Genomic DNA, 14,648 nt, shown 5'->3' with positions numbered 1-14,648 from the left:
TTGCAACTGAGTCCTCATCTGCAGGAGAGCCGGAGAGTGTGAATTTGCTGTACACTCTAGTGGGTGATGATAAAATTTACTCAGACAAAGATTTTCCCATTAAGAATGTTAATCAATCCTTAATCTGCAAAGTCTTTGAGAATTCGACAAGTAAGTTCTTGGGAAAGGCAGGACCTAAAGTTACAGTCACACAGTGTCCTCCAATCCCAAAGGCTGAAGTTCGAAAGCAATTTGGCAACAAGAAATTGCCAACAGTGCCAACTCAGCAAAATCACACCAAACCCAAAGGTAAAGTACCGGCTCCAGTGCAAAAGAAGCCGAATCAAAAGAAGAAGAAGAATGTTAACTTTGTGAAATCGACGGGAACAGACAAAATTGAAAAGTTTGAAAATCAATCTAACTTAGATTTTGTCAAGAAAGCTATTGTCGAGAAAAGAAATGAACCAAGTAGTTCAAAACCTAGTACCTCGGGTTCACAAAGTTCAACATCATCGGCTAGACGATCACATGATTCTTCGGGGTTTGTAGAACGAAGATCATGTTTTGAGTGTGGAACCATTGGGCACATTATTAGAAACTGCCCATATCTTCATAAGCAGAAAGGAAAGGTTGATGATCCCCGTGGTAAGACTGACCGTAAGCCATCTGTTTCCACAAAACAAGATCCCCGACTTGTAAAAGAAAGGGAAAAGAAACAGAAACGGCAACAGGTCAAGAAAATTGAAAAAGCGATTAAAACCGATGTGGTTCATAAACAATCTGTTGTTGTAAAACCAGAAAATTCTAAAACTTCAAATCATCAAGAAGTTAAAATTTTAAAGAAAAACACTGGTGAAACCAAACAGACTTGGAAACCAAAAACGGTTGTTGAATCAGGGGGACCATCACAATTCACCAACCATCAAAGACAAGAAGTTATTGTCATTGATGAAAATGGAAGACCCAAGACCACAATGGCTTGGGTCCCCATCTCCAACTAATTCATTTGAGTTCATGTGCAGGGTGCTTCAGGAGGAACTATCAGTAGTCATTGGATTGTTGATAGTGGGGCATCCAGGCACATGACAGGCGACATGAAGCTTCTCTACGACGTTAAATCTATTAGAGGAGGTTATGTTGCTTTTGCTGGAGATAAAGGTGGATACATAACGGGTGAAGGAATGATATCTAACGGGATTGTCAGCTTTGACAAGATCAATTTTGTGCAACAACTTGATCACAATCTTCTTAGTGTTTCTCAAATTTGTGACAAGAAATTTTCAGTCCACTTTGATGCTAATGGATGTTATGTGCTGAAACCCGGCTTCAAAATTCCAAAAGAATGGATTCTCTTGTCGGCTCCAAGGATAAATGATTTGTACGTCCTTGACATGAGCCAGGCTATTACTACGTCTGCACAAGCAACTTGTTTCGTTTCCAAAGCCACAGAAAAAGACACTATCTCTTGGCACAGACGAATGGGTCACATTCACTTACGCAAAATGAATCATTTGGTTTCAAATGAATTGGTGAATGGTGTTCCCCTCAAAAATTTCCATCTTCAAGACATCTGTGTTTCGTGCCAGAAAGGAAAGCAAACAAAGAAGAAGCACCCTACAAAGAAGATCAACACAGTGGCAGTTCCTCTTGAACGTTTGCACATGGATTTGTTCGGTCCTGTCAAGCACAAGAGTATTCGGGGTGATCAATACTGCCTCGTGGTTACTGATGATTATTCAAGATTTTCTTGGGTTGCGTTCATGGCACACAAGAGTGAAACCTTTGGCATTATCAAAAACTTGATCATTCAGATTGAGAATTTGTATAAGTTGAAGGTTAGGCGGATACGTAGCGACAATGGTACTGAATTTAAGAATCATTCCATGATGGAGTTCTGCACTTCAAAAGGTATTCTTCATGAGTTTAGTGCAGCTTATACTCCTCAACAGAATGGTGTCGCTGAACGTAAGAACCGCACATTGATCGAGACTGCTAGGACAATGTTGGTAGAGTCACAGTTACCCATTCCATTCTGGACTGAAGCTGTGGCCTCTGCATGTTACACATTGAACAGAGTCCTTACAGTCAAAAGACACAACAAGACCTGCTTTGAGCTTCTTCAAAAACGGAAACCAGATTTGTCTTATCTCGAACCGTTTGGAGCTCCATGCACAATCATCGATCCTAATGGAAAGTTTGGGGCAAGAGCAATTGATGGATACTTTCTTGGGTATGCCACCCCTAACTTACGAGTCTGGAATCTAGAGACTAAAAGGGTTGAAGAATGGTCTGAGGTCAGAGTACAAAGGCACACCTTGCCAGTCAAAAATCCGGGTCAACCTTGGATGTTTGAGTACGATGACTTCTTCAATTCGATCAATGTTGAAGCCGCTGAAGAAAATGCTGCGGCTAGGATGTTTTTCGAGAGTGACAATGCAACAGTTTCACCGGTGGTTCGTCCAATTCTTGTTAATCAAGAACCATCTTCTTCGGTGAACAATAATACTCTCAACAATGAGGATTTTCATGATGCAAACGAATTGAACGAATCTTCAGAGGATGATGAATTTCTAGATGCAGATCAGGAAGCTCCTACAACAGCAGTTCATGGTACTTCAGAGGGTACTCCTCCAGTAGATGCCCATAGAACAGCTGAGGCTACTGCATCATCCTCTTCGTCAATTCCTGGTCTTGAATTGGTTGTTGATCTTAATCTTAACAACCTGGGTATAAATGTTCCAGTTCCAGATAATCCAGAAACAAGGATTCATAATACCCATCCTCAACAAAACATCATTGGAAATGTGCAAAGTGGCGTACAAACAAGAAACATGTTGCGAAACAACAACAATGCAGGCTTGTATGCAGCTATTCGAGAATCCGGGCAACAAAACGACTGGTCCTTCGCGTGTTATGTCTCACAAGAAGAACCAAGAACGTGGAAAGAAGCCTTGAAAGATAATGCTTGGGTTGAAGCAATGCAGGAAGAACTTCAACAATTCCAGAAGCTGGGTGTCTGGAAATTAGTAGAAAAACCTGCTGGATACAAGAAGATTGGTACCCGTTGGGTTTTCAAATGCAAAAAGGATGACCGCGGAGTTGTTATCCGAAACAAAGCTCGTTTAGTCGTTCAGGGTTTTCGTCAGATTGAAGGGATCGACTACAACGAAGTCTATGCACCTGTTGCACGTCTCGAAGCCATTCGAATCTTTCTAGCCTATGCGTCCTTCAAAGGATTCAAGGTTTATCAGATGGACGTGAAAAGTGCATTTTTACATGGTGTGGTTGAAGAAGAGGTGTACGTCGAACAGCCTCCAGGTTTTGAAGATCCTATCCATCCCGATCGGGTTTGGTTGCTCAACAAAGCTCTTTATGGTCTTCATCAAGCACCACGAGCTTGGTATGCAACCTTATCTCACTATCTGCTGGAGAACGGTTTTCGTAGAGGTCTTATCGACTGTACTCTTTTCATCAAGGAACAAGATGGAGATCTTCTTCTAGTACAGGTATACGTTGATGACATTATTTTTGGTTCTACTAATGATGTCTTGTGTAGGGAATTCGAGCGCATTATGCAGGATAAATTCGAGATGAGTGCTATGGGGGAAATGACCTTCTTCTTGGGCCTACAAGTACAACAAACGGAGTCTGGGATATTCATCCATCAGACTAAATATGTTGGTGACATCTTGAGCCGGTTCCAGATGTCTGATGCAACGCCCATTGGTACCCCATTGCCAACTAATCACGGAATTACTCCAGACTTGAAGGGAGAAGCTGTTAGCCCTTCTATCTATCGCGCCATGATCGGATCTCTCATGTATCTCACAGCATCAAGGCCAGACATAATGTACCCAACGTGCCTGCTTGCTAGATATCAAGTTAACCCGAAGGCCTCACATCTTGCTGCTGTTAAAAGGATTTTTCGTTATTTGAAGGCGTACCCTGACACTGGTCTGTGGTACCCTAGGGATAATAACTTTGAATTGGTAGCTTTCAGTGATTCTGATTTTGGCGGATGCAAAATCGACGGCAAATCCACAACGGCTGGATGTCAGTTCTTAGGAAATCGCCTAGTCACATGGCAGTGCAAGAAGCAGACGTGTGTAGCTACATCAACATGCGAAGCTGAATACATTGCTGCCTCAAGTTGTTGCTCCCAAGTACTTTGGATTCAACAACAAATGCGGGACTACGGTTTTGAATTCCTAACTACTCCTATTTACGTTGATAATTCTGCTGCTTTAGATATCACTAGAAATCCTGTGCAGCATTCAAAGACCAAACACATCGAAATCAAATATCACTTCATACGTGATTGCTTTGAGAAAAGGCTAATCGATGTTGTTAAGGTCCACACCGATGACCAACGTGCCGACTTATTTACCAAAGCTTTTGACAAATCAAGATTTGACTTTTTATTATTGGTAAACGGCATTAAGGTCAAGCAAGAGTAAAACCAACATCGGAAAATCATTTTTGTAAATACCTTTGTGTTTTTAAATTTATCTTAGTTTGTTGATTTTAGGGGGAGTAAATCCAAAAATCGGAAAATCCAAAAACATCGAAAAATTCAAAAACACAAAAACAATAGAAAAACAAAAATGAGTTTCCTGGCGAGCAAAAGAGAAAATGATAGTACATCAGTGGTCTATCCAAACCTCTTTAAACCTTAAATGCAAAACGATAAGCAGCTCTATATAAGATGTATCGGTAGGCTCACAATCATTTTAAAGTGTGCAGGGTGATATAAATCTTAATCGACTGAAGACCAGGTGGGAACCATTCATTGGCATATGGTCTTAGTACCGAAATTTCGTTTGATAGATTGCCGAGGTTCTGAGATATTCGGTCTTTATGCTGCTTATCATCTGGGTATCATGGTTGTATCTTTTACCGAAAAATAACGGGGACGCAAGTCTAGATCTTCCATGATACTATACATACGTGTACATATTGCATACTGCATTCGACCTCAATAAGTGATAAACAATCACATGTCCATTTCAAATAAGTGATAAAATATCACATTTATCCGGGTGTCAAGTTCGTCTCTCTGCTGTACGGAAGTACTGACCTGTTCACGGACTTGCACCTGTGCCCTCATGCATACGAAAATCAAGTTCCTCATCAATAAGTGATTATATCACATAGGACTTGTTTTCAAATCAAAATAAGTGAGTATCTCACAATTTATACGGTCAAACAGATGATAATCGGTATACTCACCGGTAAGATGAACTCTCGTGCATACCTTGATACGGGAATGTGTCGTGATGTGGATGAACACCGGTCGGTAAGTATAAATCATACATTAACGTATCCTCTAAACATGATTACATCTGATAAGTTGAGCTTAAGTGGACAACAATACCGATAATTGTTATAGGATGCTTATCTTAATGTTAACTAACTGAACAACAAGAGTGTTTTGGCATGACCGTACACTGATATGATTCTCTTACCCTCGAAACTCGCAAAAAGAATGTTTGTATATATTTATTTATTTACTGTTTAACTTTTATTATTTCTTTTAAACAGTTTCGTCGTTTGGTGCATATCAGCACGACATTAGCGGTGATGTCGTTTGATAACACTCAAAGGATTTTAAATTGTTATCTTTTAATTTCAAAAATACCAAAAAGATTTTAGGCTTGTTTTAATATAAACTTTATAAAAGCCAAAAAGATTTTATTTCTGCTTTATTTTCGATCGTACGATGTTGGAGCTCAAGTCTTCGTTACCTGAAACCTGACTGAAAACCGAACTGACTAAATCTTCATAAACGGTCAAAATTTGCAGATTTTGAAAGTTAGAATTTAAAATTGATAAATTTATTAAACTTTCAAACTGTCGGACGGTGTTTGATTTTGACATGGTCACTCGTGTGTCATTTGTTTATACTATTCCAAGCAGTTGTTCTCATTACGCGTTTAGATTTCTTGCATGTGCAGATTCTAAAGGCTAGGAGAACATGGTCAATGACAAGCCTTGGAATGAAGACACGACGAGAAGGCGCTCAAAAGATGAAGATGATCGAGTTGCCGCTGGCCATCATCAACACCACAAGGATCTTACTTCATAAAGTTAAAGTATTTCACGAGCATAACTCAAGGGGGAGCTTATGTTAAGGGGGAGTTTGTCAACACACTTCCTACATGATACGGGTAGTTTGTTGATACACTTTCTACTTTCAAGACGTGAAGACTTTGAAGACCCTCCGACATTGAAGACATGATAGGACATCAGAGTCTTGAAGACTTGAAGACCAAAGACCGTCGAAGTTCAAGACGAGTCTACACTTTTAGAAGAACAAGACAAAGATTAGAGATCAAAGACAAAGCTACAGCCAAGGGGGAGTTTGTTGGTGCACTTGTGTCTGTACTTTGTCTGTATTCGGTCTGATATAAACGATGTCCTGATTTGTATTGTAAGTTGACCAAGTCAACCATCCTCCGGTTTGACTTGGACAACAGTTAAAAGATGTTCTGATCGAAGGATAGCCTCGAAGGATACACCTGATCCTTCGAGGTGATCGAAAGATATGGTTCGACCATGGTTCGACCATTAGACCTCGAAGGATGATCCTTCGAGGTCCATGCTGATCTTTCGTGTAACATGTGGTCGACAGATGATCCTTCGGACCATCTGTCGAATCCTTCGAGCAGACCTGCTGAGCTGGGTATATATACCCATGCATGTGTTGAGTGTTAGTGAGTTCTGCCATTTTCACACACCCGAGAGATAGAAGCTTAGAGAGCATTCTGCCCAGAACTCACACACACACTTAGAGAGTTTATAGAACACTTCTGTAAACATTGAGCTTGTAACCGAACCTTCATTTGCATTAATACGACTAGTGTTAATCGGTGAATCTTTGTGTGTTTGTTTCTCTACTTGCTACTAACTCGGTTTGCTTGCTAGCTTGGATTCCGCACTCGCTAGTAGGTTTGTATAACAAGGTTTAGGTTCGTAATCCTCCGCGAAACAGGGACCTACAGTGTGGGAAATTATGCTTATCCCTAGATGTGGCGTATATATGGAACTATACGCCGCGTATAGTCCTGTATGTGACGTATATATGGGGCAAGTTTGGTAAAAAAACCATTTTACCCTGGATTGGGTGCTATACGCAACCCAAACTAGGGGTAAAAATGTCTTTTTGACCCTTTATAAATGACGCGTATAGGCCTAAACAATATTAATCGTTTTAACAAAGTTTTATTAAAAAAATAAGTTTTCTATTTTAAATAAATAAAAAAGTAAGTATGTCTTACAAACTTTTTTATACATCGTTAATCATTTTTATATGATAAATATCGTATCGTATCGTATTGGTGTAGTATAGGTCACAATACCTAATTATCACTTCGGTTTTATAAGGTCATAACACGTGTACTACGTGGGATGGGCCATTTAATTTATAAAGTGTATAAATAAAATAAATAAATAAAACTGCATATTAATTCACAAAGAAAGAGTTTATTAAACCATCTAAGGCTATACGGTATGGGGGTCGGCCCCGGCCCGTCGCGGGTCGGCGACGGTCCAAACACCGTGCCGCCCCCTACCGTCCCCGTCTTCTCCGTCCGAAAATGGACGTTGGCGACGACGCAAAAAGTGTGGGCCCCCCTATTAAAATATGACCGTTAATAAAAAAAAATTAAATTTCTATATTTTGAATAAAGCCAAACGGCTATAATTTTAAATTATATAAATTAAACATCCATTTTCACTATCAAACACCAAATTAACCTCCACAATTCACCATTTTCTCCTATAATTTTTACACTCTCTTCCACTACACTCTCAACCTTCTTCCACGTAATTTTCATGGATCCGTTCAACAACCCGGATACTCCCAACACTCCTTCGAACAACCCGAATACTCCCACCAATCCGACCCAACCAAATGTTTTTTCGGTTCCGGGATATTATCCAACGCTAGAACCGAACCAATTCTCCCAATTTTCATCGAACGCGTTTGCGTCATTCCAACAATCGCCCAACCAATTCACTCAAATCTCCCAAAATCAAGCTCTTCAACAAATGATGATGCGGGGTGCTTGGAACTTTCCACCCGTTCAACCTCAACCGATCCCCACACCCCCCGTTCAACCCCAACCGATCCCCACACCCCCCGTAGCGGGTGGAACGACGAGGATGTGTTCAAAATGGCATTGGAAAAGTATAAGCAAAATCATGGTTCCAACTTTCCTCACGTTCGCGCGTGGATGGTTGTAAAAGACGACCCAAAATGGGCGCCCATTCCTAACGAGGTGGCGATGGCGAAACGCCAAAAAACATCGGAAACGGGTAGTTTAAGCGCCGGTGGATCGGACGCGAGGTGTCACATTAACTTAAATGATGACGCCGACTATGACGAAGACGAGTATAACGTACGTGAACCCGAGCGTCCACCGGGCCGAGACAAAACAAAAAAGGAGCGGGCCAAGGGAAAAGGAAAGGAAACGGTGGACCCGAACATGGTTGAGTTTATGGAACACCTAAAAGTGTACAACGACATATCGGCCCAAAAGTCGAAGGCGAAGGAGCGGGCCGTCGAAGAAAAAAGTCGTGCATCGGACGAGAAGTTAAAAGAAAAGGTCCGATTGTCGAATGAGAAAATCCGAATCTCCGATGAAAAAATTCGGCTTAAGGAATGGGAAATAATGATGATGAATGTCGAGAACGAACCCGAGCCGAAACGTTCGATGTTGAAAAAACTACAAAACGACATCATGAAAAAGCATCAAATTATTTAACTTTATGTTTATTTTTATTAAGTCTTTTTTTTTTAAGTTTATGTTTTTTTTAATATTTATGTAATGTGTGTTTAATATTAATGAAAATATTTTATTAGTATATTTGTCAAATGTTAAAAAAAATAAAATAATAAAAAAAATAAAAAAAAACATAAAAAGTGTTGAAGGACTATGACTAGGATCATCCTACCATGCCTTCTAGTTTTGGAGGATGGACCATCTTAGTGAGGACTATGATGTGTCGCCTACGTGGCGGATCATCCTCTAAGGATGGTCCATCACCATACCATGTAGTCTAATGTGTGTGTATGTAACTTCTACATTGGTCGACTCCATTCTCACCTAGGAAAAGAGGTCGAGCACAGAAGCACACAAAGGGACACATAAATAAACACGAGCCTTTATAAGCTAAAATGTATTACATACTCTTATCAGCAAAATTCAAGAAATGCGACTGTGGATCGCCACAAATTCGACAGTCAAGAACCTTTGTAATGACATACAAAATGTTGAAATAATCAATTCAACATAAAGTTAGCAATAATAAAGTAAATTTAAAGAAAAAAAATAGTTACTTGTCCATAGGTACTAAAAAAAAGCAGCAAGTTAATCTTTGGTGACCTAAGGAAAAAAAAATCTAACACTTATAAAAAAACTATTTGAAAGATTTTCATTCACCAAAAGAAGTAAATGAATGAAAATATGAGAATTCATACTCACATTATGATCTATATCAGCAACATATATAGTTCTCTTAATCTTGTCTTCTCTTTGAGCTTTGAACTCTCTCCCATTCTATCGTCTTCTACCCCACTATACTTGTTTTGAAGGAATAACCCACTACACCTAATCTAAGACAAATATTATTAGTTCTTGTTTCAAAAATAACCAATTTGGACCTGTAGCTATTTTTGTCCGAGCCCGTTCCGACTAAAAATGACCATTTTCTTCGAAACAACCCGACCTGACTGATGAAACAATGGTTAACCGGGCAGGGTTAACTCACTGGTCTCGTCAAGAAGGGTTAATCCCTTCCTCTCGAGGATCGCTGGCTGGATCACCGGTGGGTTGATCTCCTGCACAAGGAAACAAACCGTGATTCGTAACAAGGAGGATGGGGTGGGGGGTGCTCCTTGTTACCACTCTCCGGCGTGAGAATCAGTAGTTTGCTTGGGAAGCAAAGTAAGATTGTAGTAGTAGTGAGGGAGTTGTGAAGAGATACCTCAAACCTGGTTTGGGGTTGATATTTATAGCCGAGGAGTGAAGGAGGAGGTGGATGGATAGACTGACGGCATGCTGCACCTTTGCAGGTGTGTCAGACATGTCGGCCGTGGAGACGACGCCACGTCAGTCTGTCGCTTCCGTACACCTGACAGGTGACTGCCATTGGTTCCACTTGCACTGTGGTGTCAGTCCCACTTGTTGAGCGTATAGGATGCGGTGTTAGCCGCATCGCTGCCTGCGGTAACATCTGATGTTATCGCGTCTCTTGCTAGTGATCAAGAAATACGCGAGATGCGGTGCTGGCCGCATCGTCGCCTGCGGTGACTGTTGCTGTTATCCAGCTTCCTTGTATTGATAGAACTGTTCACTGGACGCGGTGCGAGGCCGCATCGCTGTGAATACTTCCGTTTTCATACACCAGATGTGATGCTATGTCGCATCACTCTACCGTTCTTATGTTCCATGTAAGTCCTCCTTCGTTACTAGATAGATTGGTTTCAACCCTTGTGTCGACGCGTTCTCGCATGGGCACAAGTAGGTTGTTAGCTAGTGGGGCTTTTGATAAGGGTAATGGTCACTCGCGGTCGATGCTGACGCGAGATCTGGGACCATACCCCTTCAAGTCCCCCCAGTCTAGTGTTGCTGCCACATACAAGTTGTATGTGGGAGGAGTACTGGACTATGGTGTTTAGAAGGTAGTTTGGAGTCTGGAGAAGATCCTAGACCATGTGGATGGTCTTTTCTGTTTGTAAATCAAGCTGGAGGTCTGGAAGGGTCATTTGACGCCTCTTCCGTACCGGTGAAAATGTTTCGTCTGATGCGAAATTCTCAGCCTTTGGCTGGTTGCCACATGTTGGTGTGCCGAACCAACTGTAGGAATTAGTTGGAGGAAGTGTACAAACTTCGAACCAATCTTTGAGATGTGGTTGAAGGTGTGCACAAACTTCGACCCAACCTTTAAAGTGGTGAATGAAGAAGAGAGCATGTTGTTCCCATGATTGGATATCTAATGATGATTCCTTTCGTGGGGTGTTCATGTTCTTCCCATTAGCTCTCAAGTAACCGCACGTCCTTTGCGGTTACCTCGTTGCTTGACATTGTTGGCCATGTTTGGTCGAACAATGTGATTCTGGATAACGGTCAAATAAACATGATCATAGGCATGGTAATGCCCATCATTGTTTATTCTATCCAACGTACAAGTAGGGTAACAAAGTCATAAGCAGACTTGTTACCGCTTGTTCGACCGCTTGCTGTTCGACAAGGGCTCGTATGATTATTGGGGATTTCGTCTGCATCTCTTCCTTAGGCACCTTCCTTCCCGCTCCAGTATCGAGGAGTTTTCCTTGGAGTAGTTTCGTCCCTCGATGTGGAGTTAGTTGTGGCTCTACCGTAGCAACCATTTCCGGAAGCTATGGTTATGTCCGCAGTGACTCATGAGTGTCTGCGGTTTTGCATTCCCATATTCGCTCGAAACGGGTGTGTTGCTCGGATGCGGCTCTTGAAGGTTCAGGAGTCAGGGTTGCTGATGTGCGCGCGCGTACATTCCCTTCTTTCTTCAAGTTAAAGAAGGTGTTCATGTACCCTCTGTGGTTGTGAACCGGACAGGAGGGATTTGAAGCTTGAAGAGAATGAAGGCAATGCGGTTTACCTATTTCTGAGATGCGGTTCAGTCCAAAGAACAATGCTGGTTCTGAGTATCTGACACACCTGAACGGGCTCGTGTGTGTCATTTCCGCATATTCCACGTATGCTCGTGGGTAGTGCGGAAAGGTATTATACCCCCTTATAGTGTGAAGACATATATTTTTGCCTATTTTTAGGGGTATGTAAAAAAAACGATATGCGGTATGGGTTATGGTGCAGTATACCAGAGAAACCGCATACCGCTTGCAATTGGATAAGGTAGTCGCTTTTTGTTACATACGTGGCTGAGCGCACGTGTGAGTTGGTGGAAGTTGGTGAGATTATCTGGCATGTGCTGAAATGAAAGGACATTTGCACTGCCCGAGGCATTAAATGCACTGTAGCAAGGAGTGTAAACGTCTCCTATGTCAGGCGCGTGGGCGGCCACGCGCGCGTGGTAACCGTCAGCGGAAACGGCGCTTGACACGTGGTGTCGCGCAATTCGTTCTTTTTGAACGTGATGATTCGTTTTCTTCCTCCTCATTAATTGCGATGGGTATATAAGGGGAAACCGTTCGTGGTTTCCCCTCACTTGTTCAAAATTTCAAAAAATTTGCCGGTGAGAGAAAAGAAGTTACTTTGTCTCCTCCGATCAATTGTTTGAAGTTTCCGGTGAGGTTTTCTGAGTTTAGTGTTTCTACTCACTTTCTTTCGTTTCTTCGACATTTCTGATGGCTGAACCATCAAGTCCACACAATGTGGAGGGTGAAAACCCGGAGCCTTCATCGCCGGTGGTGGCGGAGGAAGAAGAGGAGGGAGCCACCGGTGATGGTTTACCGGTGTTAAAGTGGACCAAGAAGACCTTTGATCGTCTGATTCGTGATATCCAAATGCCCCCTGAATATGGGGCCTGTTACCCATCGGATGGTGACACCGGTGCCGATGCTCCGGCCGGTTATGTGACCATGTGGGCAGACTTTTTTGGTGACTGTAATCTCCGGTTACCTTTGACTGTTTTTGTTGTTGAGGTTTTGGAGTGGTACAAGGTCCACATTTCTCAACTGAGTCCGTTTGGTATGATTCGGATTCGAAATTTTGAATTCACCTTTCGTGCTCTTGGCATCGAGCCTACCGTTGGAGATTTCCGACGGTTTTATCAAATGACGGTGTCTTTGGGGTTCTTTTCTTTCCGTCAACGAGAGGGTAGTCCCAAGCTGATGACTCCTCCCAAGGGGATGACGAAGTGGAAAATGAAGTTCTTTTACATCAAGGCTGCTGCGATTGTTGGCAATATGACGTTTCGGAATGTGACCGATACGATCATATCAGAGACCATTGCAGTCCCTAGCACGAAGTCGGTGGAGTGGTTTCCGCAGTTGCAGACCATTGAGTCGGTGAAGCTGAGCAACACACAGTTGTGGGTGTTGCGCATGATGCTGACAAGGAGGAACAAGAAGTCAAAGCCCGTGGTGCGGGAGAAAAGTGGTGGTACGTACTTTTCATTTGTTTAACTTCCTTATCCCCGTATGCGTTACTGACTTGTGCGTTTGCTATCAGAGGATGCTCCGTTATGGAGGATGTTTGCCCCGGATTTCCAGGGCCAGGTTGAAACAGTTGTTTGTGCGGATGGCGAGGAGGAGTTTAATGTTATCATTCGAGATAACTTCCGGTTGCCTACTGAGGCCGCATTAGCAGTTGAGTTGCCGCGGGGCAAAGGTATGTTTAGGAATCCTTTATTCTTGTGATAACAATAATGGTTGCACTGACTCACCTCTTGGATGGTTTTCATGCAGGTGATCTTGGGGCCTTAGGGGACCCTGATGCGAAGGGTGTGCCTAAGAGGCAAACGGTGAAAGGCGTACGCTTTCGCCAAAAGAAAATACCGGAGGTTAGTGTTGTGCCTCATCTGGTACCGCAGGTGGCAGGTATCTCTCACTCTTCTTTCTGTAGATACTTGGATTATGTGATAGTATCTGATACCCTTGAGGGTTTGGGTACAGCTGCGGGCTCGCAGTCTGGTGCTGGGAAGAGGCAAGTAGAAGAGACGGCCGCTGGTGCCGGTGGACCGAAACGTCAGAGGTTGCAGTCTAAGAGGACTGGTCCGACATCAAAGAAACCGGCGGGTACTGTTGGTAAGTGTTGTATTGCTTGTCTCAAGTGTTATGTACAACTTGTGTTTTGATAGCTATTTGACTTTGTTTTGCAGAGCTTCAAGATAAAGATTTTTCTATCTTTGATGCTTCGTTGTCACCTCCGCATGCCACGGGTGCAGGTGCGGGTGCGTCAGAGGAACCTTCGGCACCCTTTGTCAAGGTGGTGCCTGATTCGACCGTGCAAACGGAGGGTACCGCAGAGGAGGTCGCGACCCAGATATTCGATACCGTTGATTCGTCCAACAATCTGATCTCTCCCAATGAGGGTGATAATTTGGGTCTGCGGTTTTCTGATTCTGGGAAGCAAAAGTCTGATGCAGAGCCGCAAAAAACTGATGCTGAGGTGCGGCAGCATGATGCTGAGCCGCAGAAGTCTCCTGCTGGTGAGAAGGGTACCGGTTCATCTGCCGGTGGTGCGGGTTATGATGGGCCTCTAATTCAGCCTGGGGAGTCTGAATTGGAGTATTATTACCGCACCTATACCCAGGGTCGAAGTACTGTTTATCACCGACTCCCCTGGACTGTTATGCAGGGGGATGATATTTCCAACGACCCTTCTGCGTGTAAGGAGATTCTGGGTGGTTTGGGTACCCCCTTTGAAGTGGAACGTGCCCGTGCCGCCCCCCGTGAGTTGCGCATCAATCAACTCTCCACCTTGCTAGTAGGAAGTTCCATAGTGGCTAACGCCATTTTGGAAGACTACAAGGTGTTAGGCCGCAGAGAGGATGAAGCTGCTCGCATGCGGGCCGAAGCGGAAGAGTTGATCAAGGCTGCTCGTGCGGGTGCGGAGCAGCTTGAGAAGGATAGAGCTGCGTTTGAGAAGCAGAAGCAGACCTCGGAGTGGGCTGCCACTGCTCAGCTGAAACAGGTTCGTACTCTTGCCAAACTCCTTTCTGATGAA

The sequence above is a fragment of the Helianthus annuus genome, chromosome 5, assembly GCF_002127325.2.
Source record: "Helianthus annuus cultivar XRQ/B chromosome 5, HanXRQr2.0-SUNRISE, whole genome shotgun sequence".
NCBI lineage: Eukaryota > Viridiplantae > Streptophyta > Magnoliopsida > Asterales > Asteraceae > Helianthus > Helianthus annuus.
The sequence above is the reverse complement of the archived record's forward strand: the minus strand, read 5'-3'. Positions refer to the sequence as shown.